General features: G+C 41.6%; 1 long non-coding RNA gene across 1 annotated transcript; it reads left to right on the forward strand.

The window, feature by feature from the left end:
• The first annotated feature begins 354 nt into the window (after window positions 1-354).
• On the forward strand, window positions 355-15,189 carry LOC138988619 (uncharacterized). Its single transcript, XR_011464892.1, has 3 exons — window positions 355-575; window positions 949-1,169; window positions 14,906-15,189. It is a non-coding gene; the product is annotated as an uncharacterized lncRNA (long non-coding RNA).
• The last annotated feature ends 1,118 nt before the right edge of the window (window positions 15,190-16,307 follow it).

Genomic DNA, 16,307 nt, shown 5'->3' on the forward strand with positions numbered 1-16,307 from the left:
GGTGAAATGTCAGGGTCGCTTGGAGAAGACAGGAATGAAAGATCAGAGGCAGCGCCCTGAAAGAGCTGTCCCTGAAGTTAGGCCACGAAAAACAAAATGAATCCTTGGAGAAAGGGTGAAAAGCTTTCTAAACGGACAAGAATAAGCAGAGGGCAAAGACCCAGAGGAAAGAAAGTTCAGGCTGGGTTCCTCTGAAGATTCATCTGTTGGTGATAACCAAAATTCCTTTTAATTTCTCAAAAACTAGGATGACGAGCAGATGCTATGCAGTCAGGCACAGACATGTGATTTGAGTTACGGTAGTTAGTGTTTTCCAGTGGACATGCTCGGATTTATTTGGAAGAACAGATAGGAGCCATGAAGTATAAGCGTCTGGGAGAGGGTTTCTGCCACCTGTAGCTTCGCCACTTCTGGACAATCAGCCCATTTTGGGGGTTCTTTGATTCTTCACACAGAACCCCTCCTTCTTTCTGGTTTATTGCAGTAGTCAAGCTAAGCATCCACAAATTCAGCTGTACAAAACCCACAGCTTAAAGCATTCCACAAAGAGAGAATGGTATTAGGAAAAGAGAATGGTAAGTATTAATGCTTCATTTTAAAAACCCAAGTGGGGGAGGAAAGTGGCTTTCTCACCAGCGTTCACGTTTCTGACGCCTCCTCTAGAATTGCACACCTTGGGGCAGCTCCTCACGCTCTGCCCCCTGCGCTTGGCTTTATGCTGGAATGCTTTCGTTTGCTCCACATATAATATCCTCGCACCACTGTTTTCTGTAATTTATACCTCACGCTGTCCACTTTCTTGTACTCTTTTACTTGGTAAAGCACTTTGGATACCAGTTTATATGAAAGATGGTTTTGAAATGAAATTGCATTGCAAGCTCCACTACTGTAATCTCCTCCTTCTTGGGGCCTCCTTCGTCTTACCCTGTTGCCTGATGTTCGATGCAGGGCTGCGATGTAAATGAAGCGTGTTCGGAACTGACGCACACGCGTTACTTACTGTCTGCTGTCAGGGCAGTCCGCTACCCAGCGCTCAGTGCTCAGCGTCTTCCAGGACCTGCTCTGACGTCCCGCCTACTCGTTCCGTGGAGAAAATGCTCCCCGTGTGCACTGTTACAAGTTCAGCAGGAGTGGGCAGATCGTCTGGCTACGAGGAAACGCCTCACAAGGTACAACTTAGTACACCACACGTTGTGGGTCGTAGAGAATTTTGTCAGATCTCACTTATTTAGAGACTAACAGCCTTGATCTTTTGTTTCTGTTTTTTTTTTTTTCCATTCTGCTCTTTGCCTTTTATTCATTCCAATGATTCACTTTAGTACTTTTAAAACTTAAGAGGAAGGAAAATTTGAACGGGTCACTTGAATGACTTTTTGGCAGATCTTGATAAAGACTCAACAAAACAGAAGAAGAGATTACTTTGAAGACAAAGGTGTCTTTTAATTTGGTTTTTATTTTTTAACTTTTATGTTGGAGTATAGCTTATTAACAACGCGGTGCTGGTTTCAGGTTCCCAGCACAGTGACTCGCCATTCATACACGTGTATCAATTCTCCCCCTAACCCTTTCCCGTACAGACTGTCACGTGACGCTGAGCAGAGTTCCTTGTGCTATGCAGTGGGTCCTTGTTGGTTATCCACGTTAAATATAGCAGTGCACAATGTTGATCTCAAACTTCTGATTATCCCTTCCTCCTACCCTCACCCCCGGGAAGCATAGCTAATGCCTGAAGTCTACATATTCTCCTGTATTTGTGATTCTTTCTGGATTTGAATACATGCGCATCACATTTCAGGTATTCAATGAATTTTGCCTAACTTAATTTTGCTAGAAGGGCTATCAGTTCAGTTCAGTCTCTCAGTCGTGTCCGACTCTTTGCGACCCCATGAATCGCAGCACGCCAGGCCTCCCTGTCCATCACCAACTCCCGGAGTTCACTCAGACTCATGTCCATCGAGTTGGTCATGCCATCCAGCCATCTCATCCTCTGTCGTCCCCTTCTCCTCCTGCCCTCAATCCCTCCCAGCATCAGAGTCTTTTCCAATGAGTCAACTCTTTACATGAAGTGGCCAAAGTACTGGAGTTTCAGCTTTAGCATCATTCCTTCCAAAGAAATCCCAGGGCTCATCTCCTTTAGGATGGACTGGTTGGATCTCCTTGCAGTCCAAGGGACTCTCAAGAGTCTTCTCCAACATCACAGTTCAAAAACATCAATTCTTCGGTGCTCAGCCTTCTTCACTGTCCAACTCTCACATCCATACATGACCACTGGAAAAACCATAGCCTTGACTAGACGGACCTTTGTTGGCAAAGTAATGTTTCTGCTTTTGAATATGCTATCTAGGTTGGTCATAACTTTCCTTCCAAGGAGTAAGTGTCTTTTAATTTCATGGCTGCAATCACCATCTGCAATGATTTTGGAGCCCCCCAAAATAAAGTCTGACACTGTTTCCACTGTCTCCCCATCTATTTCCCATGAAGTGATGGGACCGGATGCCATGATATTCGTTTTCTGAATGTTGAGCTTTAAGTCAACTTTTTCACTCTCTTCTTTCACTTTCATCAAGAGACTTTTTAGTTCCTCTTCACTTTCTGCCCTAAGGGTGGTGTCATCTGCATATCTGAGGTTACTGATATTTCTCCCGGCAATCTTGATGCCAGCTTGTGCTTCCTCTAGCCCAGCATTTCTCATGATGTACTCTGCATATAAGTTAAATAAGTAGAGTGACAATATACAGCCTTGATGTACTCCTTTTCCTATTTGGAACCAGTGTGTTTGTTCCATGTCCAGTTCTAACTGTTGCTTCCTGACCTGCATACGGGTTTTTAAGAGGCAGGTCAGGTGGTCTGGTATTCCCATCTCTTTCAGAATTTTCCACAGTTTATTGTGATCTACACAGTCAAAGGCTTTGGCATAGTCAATAAAGCAGAAATAGATGTTTTTCTGGAACTCTCTTGCTTTTTCCATGATCCAGTGGATGTTGGCAATTTGATCTCTGGTTCCTCTGCCTTTTCTAAAACCAGCTTGAACATCAGGAAGTTCACAGTTCACGTACTGCTGAAGCCTGGCTTGGAGAATTTTCAGCATTACTTTACTAGCGTGTGAGATGAGTGGAATTGTGTGGTAGTTTGAGCATTCTTTGGCATTGCCTTTCTTTGGGATTGGAATGAAAACTGACCTTTTCCAGTCCTGTGGCCACTGCTGAGTTTTGCAAATTTGCTATACTGACCATGAATGATAAGAAAGATGACAATATTATTATTATCGTTATCATTTATAAGAAGATACATTCAGCATCTTTCTGGAGAAGAGATATGCTGATAGTGTAGACAGCAGGTAAGATCTCTCTGGGTTACTATTCTTCTGCTTCACTGCTTTAGTCTCTGAGTGTTTAAGCCAATCTTGTGGCTTAAGATTGAAGGTCACCTGCCCAGCCTGACTCTCAGAGCAGTTGTGGAGCCTCTGGCAGTGGATATTTATATATTATGCCCCAAACCAGAGCATGCACTCTGAGGGTGGAGAAAGGTTTTGGTTCATCTTTTATTCTTCCTACCACATGAAACAGGAGGTGTCAGGAAGTACTTTCATATCTAGACTTTTCTTTATTTTTATTCCAGACAGTATACAATTCACCAGTAAAAAGCTATTGATGTGTAGATAACGATAGATTCTCCCAGGCAGTCTTTGAACGGAGGGAAGATAGAAGTGGAAGAGACCTTAGAGAGCAACCGACCCAAGCCCGGGTCCCACAGCTGAAGACCGTGAGTGGAGGCCTACCTCTAGCATTTACTGTCAGCGTGCTGCAGGGCGGACAATTGCCAACTGGAATTTAAATTTCCTCTAGGTTAGAAAAGAGCAATGTTTGCCTCACACAGTTCTGTGAACCCTGAGTGAGATCCTGGATGCAAAAGAGCTTTGTCAGACTTGAAGTGCTCTCTCCTTGTCAGGTTGGGAGACGTTGCTTAGAGCAGTTAAGGGACTACTGCACAGAGGTTTCTTCGGCTGGCGCACAGTCAGGCTTCCGTAGGTGGGGCCGTGTCAGTAAGTGAGAACTGAACTTGGGGTTAGAAGGAAGGCACATTTCAAGCAGACCATGATACTACTTGGAACACACCCAGAATATCCCACTTTGGTTCATGCTAATTAGAAATATGAACAAAGTTGACGGTTTTGAAAAATAAAACTGACTTCAAGAGACTGTCGCTCCTCAGGTGAGCGAGTGGTGAAATGTAGAGGTGATGAGAGCTGCTCTTACCCAGCTTGTGCAGCTTTGTGTCTGTCAAAGGGGATTGTGCGTGTGAACGTGTCTGGTACACAGTAAGGAGCCGTGTAAATGTCATTATTATGGTTTTCTGCGTCCTCTGTACCTTTTTATTGTATTTCTCACATCAGAAAGGAGAAAAAATATTCTCTTGCGAATTTCACCTCAAGTCACTGGAATAGTTTAGTATAACATTTTGGGGCAATAACATTGATTGATTTTTTTTTCCAGAAAAATAAGCCCATTAAATCTTCCTTTGATGATACCCATTCCGATTTTTCAAAAATTCTTTATCTTATTTTCTTATTTTTCCCCCAAAGATTATTACTACATATTTGTCATTGTTTTTTTTTTTTTTATCCTGCCCTGTGTCTCCTACTACTAGTCATTTTGCATCTTTGTTTCTCATCATTAATTCTTTACCATATGCTGTTTTTTTTTTTTTTTCTAGTACCTGAACAACTCTCTCCCTCCCTCTACACTCACCAACCTTAAGGAGTCTTACTAATAAGGGCTCTGAATTAAGGCAAATTTCTTTTAGTTTACCTTTTGGGAAATGGTTGAGATTCTGAGATTGTGTTTCTCTTTAAGAGAATTACTATAAAAAAAATTGTCCTGTATCATAACTCTTACTACTCTCCAATTTGTGGAGCTTGCTCTGCATAAGAAAAGAATCCATACTGAAAGAATCACAAATAAACACCTAATAAAAGGAATTCAGCTCACATTAAAATACTGGAATACCAGATGGTGGAGTTTAAGTATTATTCAACTACTGTTTATCCTACCCAGCGCTCATTTTAAATTCAACATTTTTGAGAATTATTCATGGAGGCATGGTTGTATTTCATGCAGATAACAAGCTTAGTTTGAAGTGAACTACCAGAATGCACCCATAATTTCCATACTTCCTTGGTTATTGTTAATTTGGATTGCAACTATTAGTTAAAGTTGAGAGGCTTTCGAAAGCAAATCGACATCAAGCTATTGTGGACAATGATTTGTTCAGCAATTCGCAGGGAGGGGAAATCATTAAATTTTACAGGGTGGAGGAACTCACCAAAGAATGTGATGTTCCATCTGCCAAAGCTGAAAACACCACTGTTTGACGAGTGTGTTTCCTCCTCTGTAGCAGCCTGCCCACTGAGCAGGCAATTATTCTTGCTTTTATCTAATGGCTGTGGCATAACTTCTAAGTGAGTGTAAAACGCAATTTCATCTTCCAATACCTCTGCACGTGGATGGATAAAAGATCAACAGAGCTGGCTCTGGCACAGCCCAGCTCCCTGTGTAGTCACGGGGCCATGTGAGCTGATCAATGGGGCACACATTATGGAAAATGTAGATTATTGAGCTCCTCCCAACTCTGCCTTCCACCATACATCAGTATTTTATTCACATTGGTTTAGGGAAAATGACAAGCTTTCCTGCTCTGAGTCATTAAAGAAATATTAGGAGACCTTTTACAAGAACAACATTCATTCTAATGCTGAAAGCTAATGCTTTGACAGCTTAAAGAGTTTTCACCCCATGTTTAAAATTAATCTTTCAACAAAAAAAGTTGCATTCAATATGACACATCTCCAGTGCCTGAAAAAGCTTTTACATGGAAAAACAGGACTTAAAAATCTTCTGGTTTTTTTTTGGACAGGAAGTAAGATGCCTTGGTGGGCATAATTAAGGAAGGTCAGCCCGGAGGCTCTCACGAGTGCAGGGCTGTCGTTTGTCCAGAGGCCACGGTCAGGGGGAGTTTGACCCCACAGCCATCTGGGATGAGCTGCTTTGTGGTCACCACGTTTTCTAGTTCGTCCGCATTAAACTTAGTAAATCCCTGGCTCTCGGAGACGGGGCTCTTTCGGCAGCCAGGTAACCTGAGGTTGGCCCCGCGGAGGGCCGCGATCACCGGCTCCTGTCCTGCAGCTCGGTGTGGACGGACAGGATGACTTCGCCAATGCGGACTCTGCCCACTGTGTGCCCGGGGCTGTCCAAGGTCACCGCGCATGCCTGTCTGGAGCCTAGGCTGGGGCCAGCATGTCAGTCATGAATGTCCACTGGAAAGCGGTGTCTCCAAGGCAACCTGTGCAGGCAACAGGCTGCGTGCCCTACCAAGGAGGCCGCTGTTTGCGTCTCCTGCTTTGATTGCTGGATTCTCCCCATTCTGAGAGCAACAGAAGTTAAGAGGACTTTGCTCACACCCATCTCATGAGGCACCGTTATTGCTCTCTGTTGTTGAACACTTAGTGTGTGCCAGGATTCGGTCCTGGGAACCTCACACCATGACTTCATTTAATTGCCACGATGACTCTACAAGGCATTCCTATTTCACAGAGGAGGAAACAGTCTCAGAGGGGTTAGTAACTATTGAGCTAAAATTCCAGCTTGACGCAACCTGACTTCAGGGCTCCAGTTTTTTTCTATTGTGACATACTTTCTCAAGCAAAGTAGGTGTGAAGTTGTATTTGGAAGTTAAGATTTACTTTTTAAGAGTGACATCACAGAGAGGAAGCACAATTTATTTTTCAAAACACCTCCAGAAAATTTACCTTGGGTGCATCTTTACACCCAACCCACTCTTTGAATGGTTCCTTAAATTCACGCAGTCCTTTCTAAGCTTCAGGTTCTTCACATGTGAGCAGAATAACGGTAGCACCTGCATCATCTGCTCAGTTCAGTTCAGTCGCTCAGTCGTGTCCGACTCTGTGACCCCAAGGACTGCAGCACACCAGGCCTCCCTGTCCATCACCAACTCCCAGAGTTTACTTAAACTCATGTCCATCGAGTCGGGGATGCCACCCAACCATCTCATCCTCTGTCAACCCCTTCTGCTCCTGCCTTCAATCTTTCCCAGCATCAGGGTCTTTTCCAATGAGTCGGTTCTTCACAACAGGTGGACAAAGTATTGGAGCTTCAGCTTCAACATCAGTCCTTCCAATGAATATTTGAACTGATTTCCTTTAGGATGGACTGGTTGGATCTCCTTGCAGTCTAAGAGACTCTCAAGAGTCTTCTCCAATACCTCAGTTCAAAAGCATCAATTCTTCTGCACTCAGCTTTCTTTATGGTCTAACTTTTCTACCCATACATGACTCCTGGAAAAACCATAGCTTTGACTAGATGGACCTTTGTTGGCAAAGTAATGTTTCTGCTTTTTAATTTTTCATCATGCTGTGAGATAATTCCTGAACATCCTGCATTTCTACATGTCCCCAAAGTATAGGCACAGAATGCCTTTCTTTGTTCTAGACAAATGGTTCCAGGATGTCTGTACAGTAAATACTCTTAAAAAACAGTGACAGTCCCTCCCTTTGGATCAAAAATAGCCTGCTGTCTGTTTTAAAAGACTCAGGTCTCCTAACTTCAGGGCTCCTCTTCCATGATGCAACCCACTGTGTGTTCTTCATGGTGTCCTGTGGGACTGGGGCTTGGAGAACTGGCCCAGGGAAACGCTGGTACTCTGGGTTTTGCTATTTCTGGGGGTAATAAAGTCCTTTGTCTCTGACCCAAGAGTCTTATGTCTTCCACCAGCATCTATTAAACTATGGGAGGCTGTTTTGTTAATTTCCGAATAGGGTAAAATCTCAAGTTCTTCATAATTTTTGACATCTCATGAAGTGACAATTAAATGAGATAATCCATGTAACTGGATTAGTCACTGGCACATAAAAAGTACTAAATATATATTGGCCATTGATGTTACTATTGAATCAGAAAAAAACAATACACAATTGTTTCTTTAATAATACAGGTATTTTTGTATTTTACATCAATTAGCTTCAAACTGCTTTTTTTTTTTTGGTATGATAAACCATATAATAGCAATGTTCCTTTGTATATGCTAGAGTTAATGCTGTTGGGGCTATTGGAGGGTGAAATCAATTCTACAAAGACAGGATTCAAGAGTTTTTTTGTGTCTTACGACTAGGAAAGTTGATATAGAAATAATTTAGAAGGCATATTTTACAATGTAACTTGAATAAAGATTTTGAAATGTTATAAGAATGCTGAAGGAAAATTAATAAAATAATTTTCAACGAAAAGCATTCAATAGTCTTTCAAAGTTTAAGACTCAGAAACTCCAAAGTCCATGGCTCTTTATGAATTTGATCTAAGGAATACTGGAAATATGATTTTTATTTCATCTGTGAACCATGTAACTTACTGAAAATGAGTTAAGAAATACAAATAAGAATGCACCTCCGAAAACTACGGAATCTGTCTGGAATTCCTCCTATTTCTCTTCACATTTTATCTCTTCATTTTAGCTCTGTCCTTGAATTATTGAAAAGAGAAGTTTTTTGTTTTTTTGGGGGGGTATTAATGGCAAATTCTTTACTCTTTATGCCTTTTTGAGGGTGCTTTGTTTCATATGCTCAGTGGTTAGCATTTCTAAGCTCCTCTAGGATGATCGTAAGGGCCACCAGTCTAGTCTGGCTTTTGATTTCACTTGTAGAGTTCTCCACGTGCCTTTTCTTCAAAAGTGAGTTGCTTAGTGGGTGAAATTTAAGAATAAATAGGACGTTTGAATAATTTAAAAATATATTTTATTATATAAAATACTTGTTAATTATAAAGGGGAAAATAACCTTAAGGTTATTTAAATAACTTTAATAAATAACCTTAACCAAGATAAATCTCGGCAAAAGAAGACACATCCAGATTAGCTACCCCTGGTGTGACACAGCGGTGAGGGGCACCCCACCTCTGTGATGTTCCTTCTAATAATGCATAAACTCAAAGCGTGAGAAAGCATGAAACAAACCCAAACTGAGGGAGAGTCTGCAAAGTAACTGACCAGTGCTTGTCAAAAGCCTAAATTTAATGAGAGACAATAACAGGCGAAGGAACTGTCAGAGACTGGAGCGAGGGATGCCTGAGAAGCATGAGCTAGACCTCGGGACACAGAGAAAAGGACGCTGCAGAAGAACTGAGGCAGTCTGAACAGAAGTTCTTGTTTCACAGCATTGTACCGATGGTAATTTCTTAGTTTAGAGATCAGTACTCTCTATCTCTTCATTTGGGCTTCCTGGGTGACTCAGTGGTAATGAACTTGCAGGAGACATGGGTTTGATCCCTGGGTCAGGAAGATCCCCGGGAGAGGGAAATGGCAACCCACTCCTGTATTTCTGCTGGGAAATCCCATTGCTGGAGGAGCCTGGCAGGCTACAGTCCATGGGGATGCAAAAGACTCAGACACGACTGAGCGACTAAACCAGCAGCACCACCACCACCTCTTTGGTTATGTAAGGTGTCAACATCGAGGGAAGTTGAATGAATAGTGGGAAATCTGTACTATTTTTCAACTCTTCTCTAAGCCTAAAATTACCTAAAATGATAAACCCTAGTTTTATTTCCATACTGGGAAAGAAAGTTAAAAGGTGAAAGAATATAACAGATCAATCTTCATGAGTGAGGATAATTATGTAATATCACGGAGATGCAGGATAAAATGAGGTCATTTATGAGAGACATTCACTTTGCTTTGATCACTTTTAACGTGTAGGTGGGTGAACAGGCATAGTCTGCCACCCAAAATAGACTCTAAGATCTCCTCCGTTTATTTTTCCTCTGCCTGGATTGTATTTTTATGCACGCTAGGAGCTCAGTGGAGGCTTGTTTTGATTGTTGAGGGTGATAACCAGGCGCTCTCAGCCGGCGCGGGTCTCAAGTGTTCCCTTTTGTGGGTGCTGAATACCTGCCCTGGAGACTTGTCAATCACCTATTCAACACAAGTTCTGAGCTACCAATTTTTCTATATAAACTCAGGGAAAAAATGGTTTTTCTTTTCCTTCTAACTCACAATTTCTCTCAGCATTATCAAAACATATACTCAAAGAAGACTATAGAACACATTTTCTTTAACTAGTGACAAGAAAAATGTCTTATTTTCATTACTCAATTATGCTGAGTGTTCATGTCAGTGAGTTAAGGGTTGAAAGGGATAGACATAGTTCTATGTTTATAGTGATAACTTTGAGAGGCTGGAAAAAGATGCAGATTATCCTGACATTCATACAAAAGCATTCTTATTCTGCTATCGTCTCCTTCAAGTGTATTTTTTTCCTTGAAACCCCAACAGTTTTTCATCATTCTCCTCAGAAGATATTTTTCAAGCACGTTTTGTCCATGTCACTGTAACGGAGATGGACAAAAACACATAGTCCCTGACTACAGGATCTGATAGAGTTGAGACTTTAAAGTGTCCCACTAGAAACTCCAGCCTCTTTTCCCAAGACTATAGTCTTAAAATACATCCTGTATCAAACTGTCACTTACCTAGCATTTCATCACTGAAATTTCATCCTATGGTTTCTTCCTACTCAAATGCCACCAAAACTAAAAATTATATTACCCATATATTAATATATATCAATTATTAATTATAATTATTTTATTAAATTAAATTATTAAATAATTAAATTAAATATAAATAAACATTATAAATTATTAAATATAATTATCATATATTAATTATGAATTATAATTAATATATATTACCTATATGTTAAAATGATATCATTAAATTCCTTCTAACATGACAGCAGGTTGAAAATCAGTTTGAATTGAAGAGCTCAGAAAAGAGGGAGCACCAAGAAAGAAATAGAAATGGGGAGAAACCATTAAAAGAGGTTTAAGAATTAATAAGACAGAAGCTTACATTTTGGGTTTGTCATTTACTAACTGGTTAACTTTGGATATATTGCGTCCCGTCTTTTAGGTCCTTTCCTTCATTTGTTAAAGTGGGAGTAGGTAGCAAACCTCCCTGGAATACTGTCAGATTTAAATGAGCTAGGAAGTGGGAACACACCCAGTGTGGCACCTGAGCTGGAATAAATACTGAGGCTCTCTTGGGTTTTTTTATAACTGAGTGAAAACTTTGTCCTCTTCACAATTTTGATGGTGGGACCGAATTTTACTTAATTCAGAGATCTCAACTCTAGCCACAGAGGTTTAAAGATGGTATGGGAAACATCCTTTAAGCCTATCTCTGCATGTTTGAGTGCCGAATTCAAAGCTGAGAGCCAAAGAATTGGTGCTTTTGAACTGTGGTGTTGAAGAAGACTCTTGAGAGTCCTTTGGATTACAAGGAGATCCAACCAGTCCATCCTAAAGGAAATCAGTCCTGAATGTTCATTGGAAGGACTGATGCTGAAACTCCAATCCTTTGGCCACCTGATGTGAAGAACTGACTCATTTGAAAAGACCCTGATGCTGGGAAGGTGTCAGGGGTCTTCAACCCCTGACTGAAGGCGGGAGGAGAAGGGGACGACAGAAGATGAGATGGTTGGATGGCATCACCAACTCAATGGACATGAGTTTGAGTAAACTCTGGGAGTTGGTGATGGACAGGGAAGCCTGGCATGCTGCTGTCCACGGGGTTGCAAAGAGTCAGACACGACTGAGCGACTGAACTGAACTGCATGTTGGTCTTGGAGACGGTTCAGGATGTGCAGGCTGCATTACTCTGCCGGCGCAGAAGGCACGGAAGCAGCCGCTGCCTCCTTTCCACCCAGGTGCGCTCCAATAGTCCCCAGGCAGGCTTGACCCGGGAGGCAGTCGTGTTGGATGAAAGGCAGGAGTTACCAGAGATGGAAGAAGGTCTCTGTGCTTCCCTGCTGAGAGGGAGCACCCCTGCTGAGTCACTAATGATGCCCTTAGTCGGAGAGGCCGCCAAGGTGAAACTCCAGGGCATTTCAGAGGCTGCACAGGTTTCTAGGGAGCAGGGCCCCATTTCCAGTGAGTCTGGGGAGATAATTGGCCTTTTACACGGAGACCTGATGTAGGTCATCTGTAGCAGCTGTGTCTGACTTCCAACTACCTCCTCCCTGGGCTGGAAAGGTGTCACTCAAGTGTAGTTTGTCCTGCCGACATGCCAACGCTGTGAATACCCCTCTCTGTGTTGAGAACAATTTTTGAATAGCACTTTTAGACAGCAGTTGAAGGAAGCTCTTCTTGCAAGCTACTTTTAGAATCCAGTTGGGCTGTTTTTCAATAAAGGAGAACTTACAACAACAGCAAAATTCATCCTTATTTTTCCCTGAGGCTGTTCACTGAGGTTTACTTTATTCATCTGTTTATGTATTTACTTCAATTTTGTCTCATTAGTGTCTGAAATGGCGCTAACCGGCACGCACTTCTGTCACCATCTGCGGGCTCTATTCTTTGGGGATTTCTTTTAATGAGTGTCACCTCTGGATAATCTGAGAAAATAACCATCAGTTCGAAGAAGCCATCAGAGAAAATAGATAAACCCCACGTATCTGCCATTTGTCTTCTGTGACAGGGGTTCTCTGTGCTTGTGAATGAGGGTATAGCTGTGCTTCAAAGCCTGTTGGCAATACACACAATCAGCGTTGTTGCTTCATAGCCATATTGCTATGACTCAAACAGCACCACCCAGTTTAATGACTGACCTTATTTACTGGGTATTAATACAAAACTACTTTTTCTTGAAGTTTCAGAGGATATAATAAAAGATGAACTTTTGCAAAGTGGTCTCCAAGCTCAAAGAGATTATAATCTATGGGAGGAAGCATGATGCCTGGTGAGGAGTCTACTTTCAAAAGTCAGGGTTTGTCAATTTTGAGTGCATTCAAAAATATGAAATGTGGACTGCTGGTTACAGTGTCAGCTGAAGAGAAACTAGGTAGTAATGAGTTTTAAAAAAACATATTCTCATTTTTTCCCAGAAATTCTACCTCTAGAAATTAAAATAACTTCTAGGAATTAAAATTCTACCCCCACTGTAATAAATGTGCACAAAATTCATGTACAAGGTTACTCATTACAGTGTTATTTATAAAAACAAAGTATGGAAAACGTTAGATAAACCTGGCAATAAATTGCTGTACATCTGTTGAACGCTATGAAGCCATTAAAATGATAATGACAATAATATTTTAATGGTGAGGGGAAATGTTTATAAAATATTAATTGAAAAAATCAGGTTATAAAACATAGAGAGTGTTTCCAAATTTTTAAAACTTGTATATGGATATATAGATTTTAAAAACCTGGATTATATACCCAAACTTTTATGATTATTTTTAAGTGGCAGGATTAACGATTCTGTATATGTTTCTGTATTTTTCAAAGTTTTCAGTAAAAAGCATGGATGTCTATACTATTAGTAACACATTTTTTTAAAAGTATTTTGGCTTTTGAAGGTGATTACAGATAAATTTAAAAAGCGTTTTGGCTATATTTGGGTTATTATGTAAAAAGCTTCATGAGATGATGATTACTTGGCACTATCTCCACGTCTTATCAGTTTCCAAACAGATCATTCTACAAAAATGTATTTTATGTATTTGTTTAAATATAGGGAATATTTACCCAAAGAAAATAGCAGTCCGAACAATCTATAAAGAAGCATCTGGGCGCTTATTCTGCAGAAATCCCTCTGCTACATGTGGAGAAGAGTACAAAATGAATGAGCAACAGCTGGGCTGTCAGCGCTTGCAGAGTTTAGCTGACTTGTCCAAGGTCACCCCTCCATGTAGAGGCAGAGTCTAGAATTGACGAACGAGGCATGTCTGGAGGCCAAGAACGCTTCAGTCCACTGATGACCCCTACTGCGTCACATGCCTCCACTCTCCATGTGGTCATTGCACTCCTCGCTTCCCAGCGCGACCAGGCTGGAGACACAGAGATGCGCTGGGCGTCGCTCACCCCGACCGCGTTCCCCTGTGTGTGTTGCTCCCGAGGCCCGTCACTGCCTCCGCCCTTGCCCCCTCCCCCTTTTCTGTTTGTTGTTTAGTCGCCAAGTCGTGTCTGACTCTTCGTGACCCCACAGACTGCCGCACGCCAGACTTCCCTGTCCCTCACCGTCTCCCGGAGTTTGCCTGAGTTCACATTCATTGCATCGGCCATGCCATCTGACTGTCTCATCCTCTGTTGCCCTCTTCTCCTCCGCCTTCCGTCTTCCCTTTTAGGTTTCATGTTTATTGAGGTTGATCATATACAACATCTAAAGATTCCCGTAGTTGACAAGATTTGCTATGAAATACAGCGTTGCTCCAGTCCTTGTCAACTTTCTGTGCCCCCCAGAATTAATCACTTTCATCTCATTATGTGGTCAGAGCTTCGTGACTCTCAGGAGCATTCTTGCTGATTCCTGATCTTCCCGTCTCTGACAATGTTCACGGGCTTCTCACTGTGAAGTTCAGACTCGCATCTCCCTCTCTCTCTCCTCCCCTCTCTACATGTGCACATAGTCTTTCCATTTCCTTTTCTTCCAGTAGATTTATACAGTAATTTTGGTTAAATTACTGTTGTATATTCACACATTATTATGACTATGTAAATTCTATTTTTAGAATTTATTTTTAGCTGAGACATGTAGTAAATAATGAGCATCATTCCTTTCTTGAACAACTTTGTGTTTTACCCAGAGTTAAAATTGTTCTCATTTGCTTCATTTTTTTATTGGTTTCATCACCATTTGACTGCTCACTCCTCAACAATTATCTGAATTTTCTCTCTAGTCTTCTGAAAACTCTGAGTTTTCATCTTTAGCTATAATATTTTTCATTTGTAAATGCTCTTCTTAGCAGACTATTTCTCTAGTATCCTGTTCTTGGTTTTGGTTGCGGGATCACTCATCTCTCTGTAGATACTAATGCTGTTTTGTTCTCATTTTTCAGGTTTTCTCTTTCCTGCATAGTCTGTTGTCTCCAAGTTGCTTTAAATCTGTTTGTTTTGGACTCTGTCTGTCATGGCTTCCCTGGTGGCTCAGACAGTAAAGCGTCTGCCTGCAACGTGGGAAACCCGCGTTTGATTCCTGGGTCAGGAAGATCCCCTGGAGAAGGAAATGGCAATCCACTCTGGCACTCTTGCCTGGAAAATCCCACGGACGGAGGAGCCTAATAGGCTACTGTCCATGGGGTCGCAAAGAGTTGGACACGACTGAGCAACTGACTTCACTTCACTTCACTTCTGTCTTTCAAATTATATGCTGACTTCCAATATATGAGGACATTTGTCTTCCCATACTTTATAGTATTATTGTCTTCTCATATGTTTGAATATTTTATAAATAATTATGTATGCATATATATTGTCTGCTCATGTTTGACATATATGATCTTTTCATACTTTGTAGTATTTTAAACAGTTCACTGGCCACTGTGAGTGCATTAACAGGCCCTATGATTATGAATTTCATTTAGGGTGATCTGGTTGTGCTATTTACTTAATAACTTTGATGTCAGCATCTTTGGAACTTCCTGTTGAGTTGGTATAGGATTTCCAGAGACTTTTCATCTCTTCCCTGGATGGTTAAGGCCTGGCTACCAGCATATGGCATACCAGCATATACCACCCTTATGGCAGAAAGCAAAGAACTAAAGAGCCTCTTAATGAAAGTGAAAGAGGAGAGTGGAAAAAGTTGGCTTAAAGCTCAACATTCAGAAAGCTAAGATCATGGCATCTGGTCCCATCACTTCGTGGTAAATAGGTGGGGAAACAATGGAAACACCGACAGACTTTATCTTTTTGGGCTCCAAAATCACTGCAGGTAGTGACTGCAGCCATGAAATTAAAAGATGCTTACTCTTTGGGAGAAAAGTTATGACCAACCTAGACAGCATATTAAAAAGTAGAGACATTACTTTGCCAACAAAGGTCCGTCTAGCCAAGGCTATGGTTTTTCCAGTGGTCATGTATGCACGTGAGAGTTGGACCATAAAGAAAGCTGAGCACCAAAGAATTGATGCTTTTGAACTGTGGTGTTGGAAAAGACTCTTGGGAGTCCCTTGAACTGCAAGGAGATCCAACCAATCCGTCCTGAAGGAGATCAGTACTGGGTGTTCATTGGAAGGACTGATGCTGAAGCTGAAACTTCAATCCTTTGGCCACCTGATGCGAAGAACTGACTCATTGGAAAAGACCCTGATGCTGGGAAAGACTGAAGGTGGGAGAAGGGAATGACAGAGGATGAGATGGTTGGATGGTATCACCAACTCCATGGACATGAGTTTGAGTAAACTCAAGGAGTTGGTGATGGACAGGGAGGCCTGGCGTGCTGCAGTTCATGGGGTCGCAAAG

Source organism: Bos mutus, chromosome 7, assembly GCF_027580195.1.
Source record: "Bos mutus isolate GX-2022 chromosome 7, NWIPB_WYAK_1.1, whole genome shotgun sequence".
NCBI classification, from domain to species: domain Eukaryota; kingdom Metazoa; phylum Chordata; class Mammalia; order Artiodactyla; family Bovidae; genus Bos; species Bos mutus.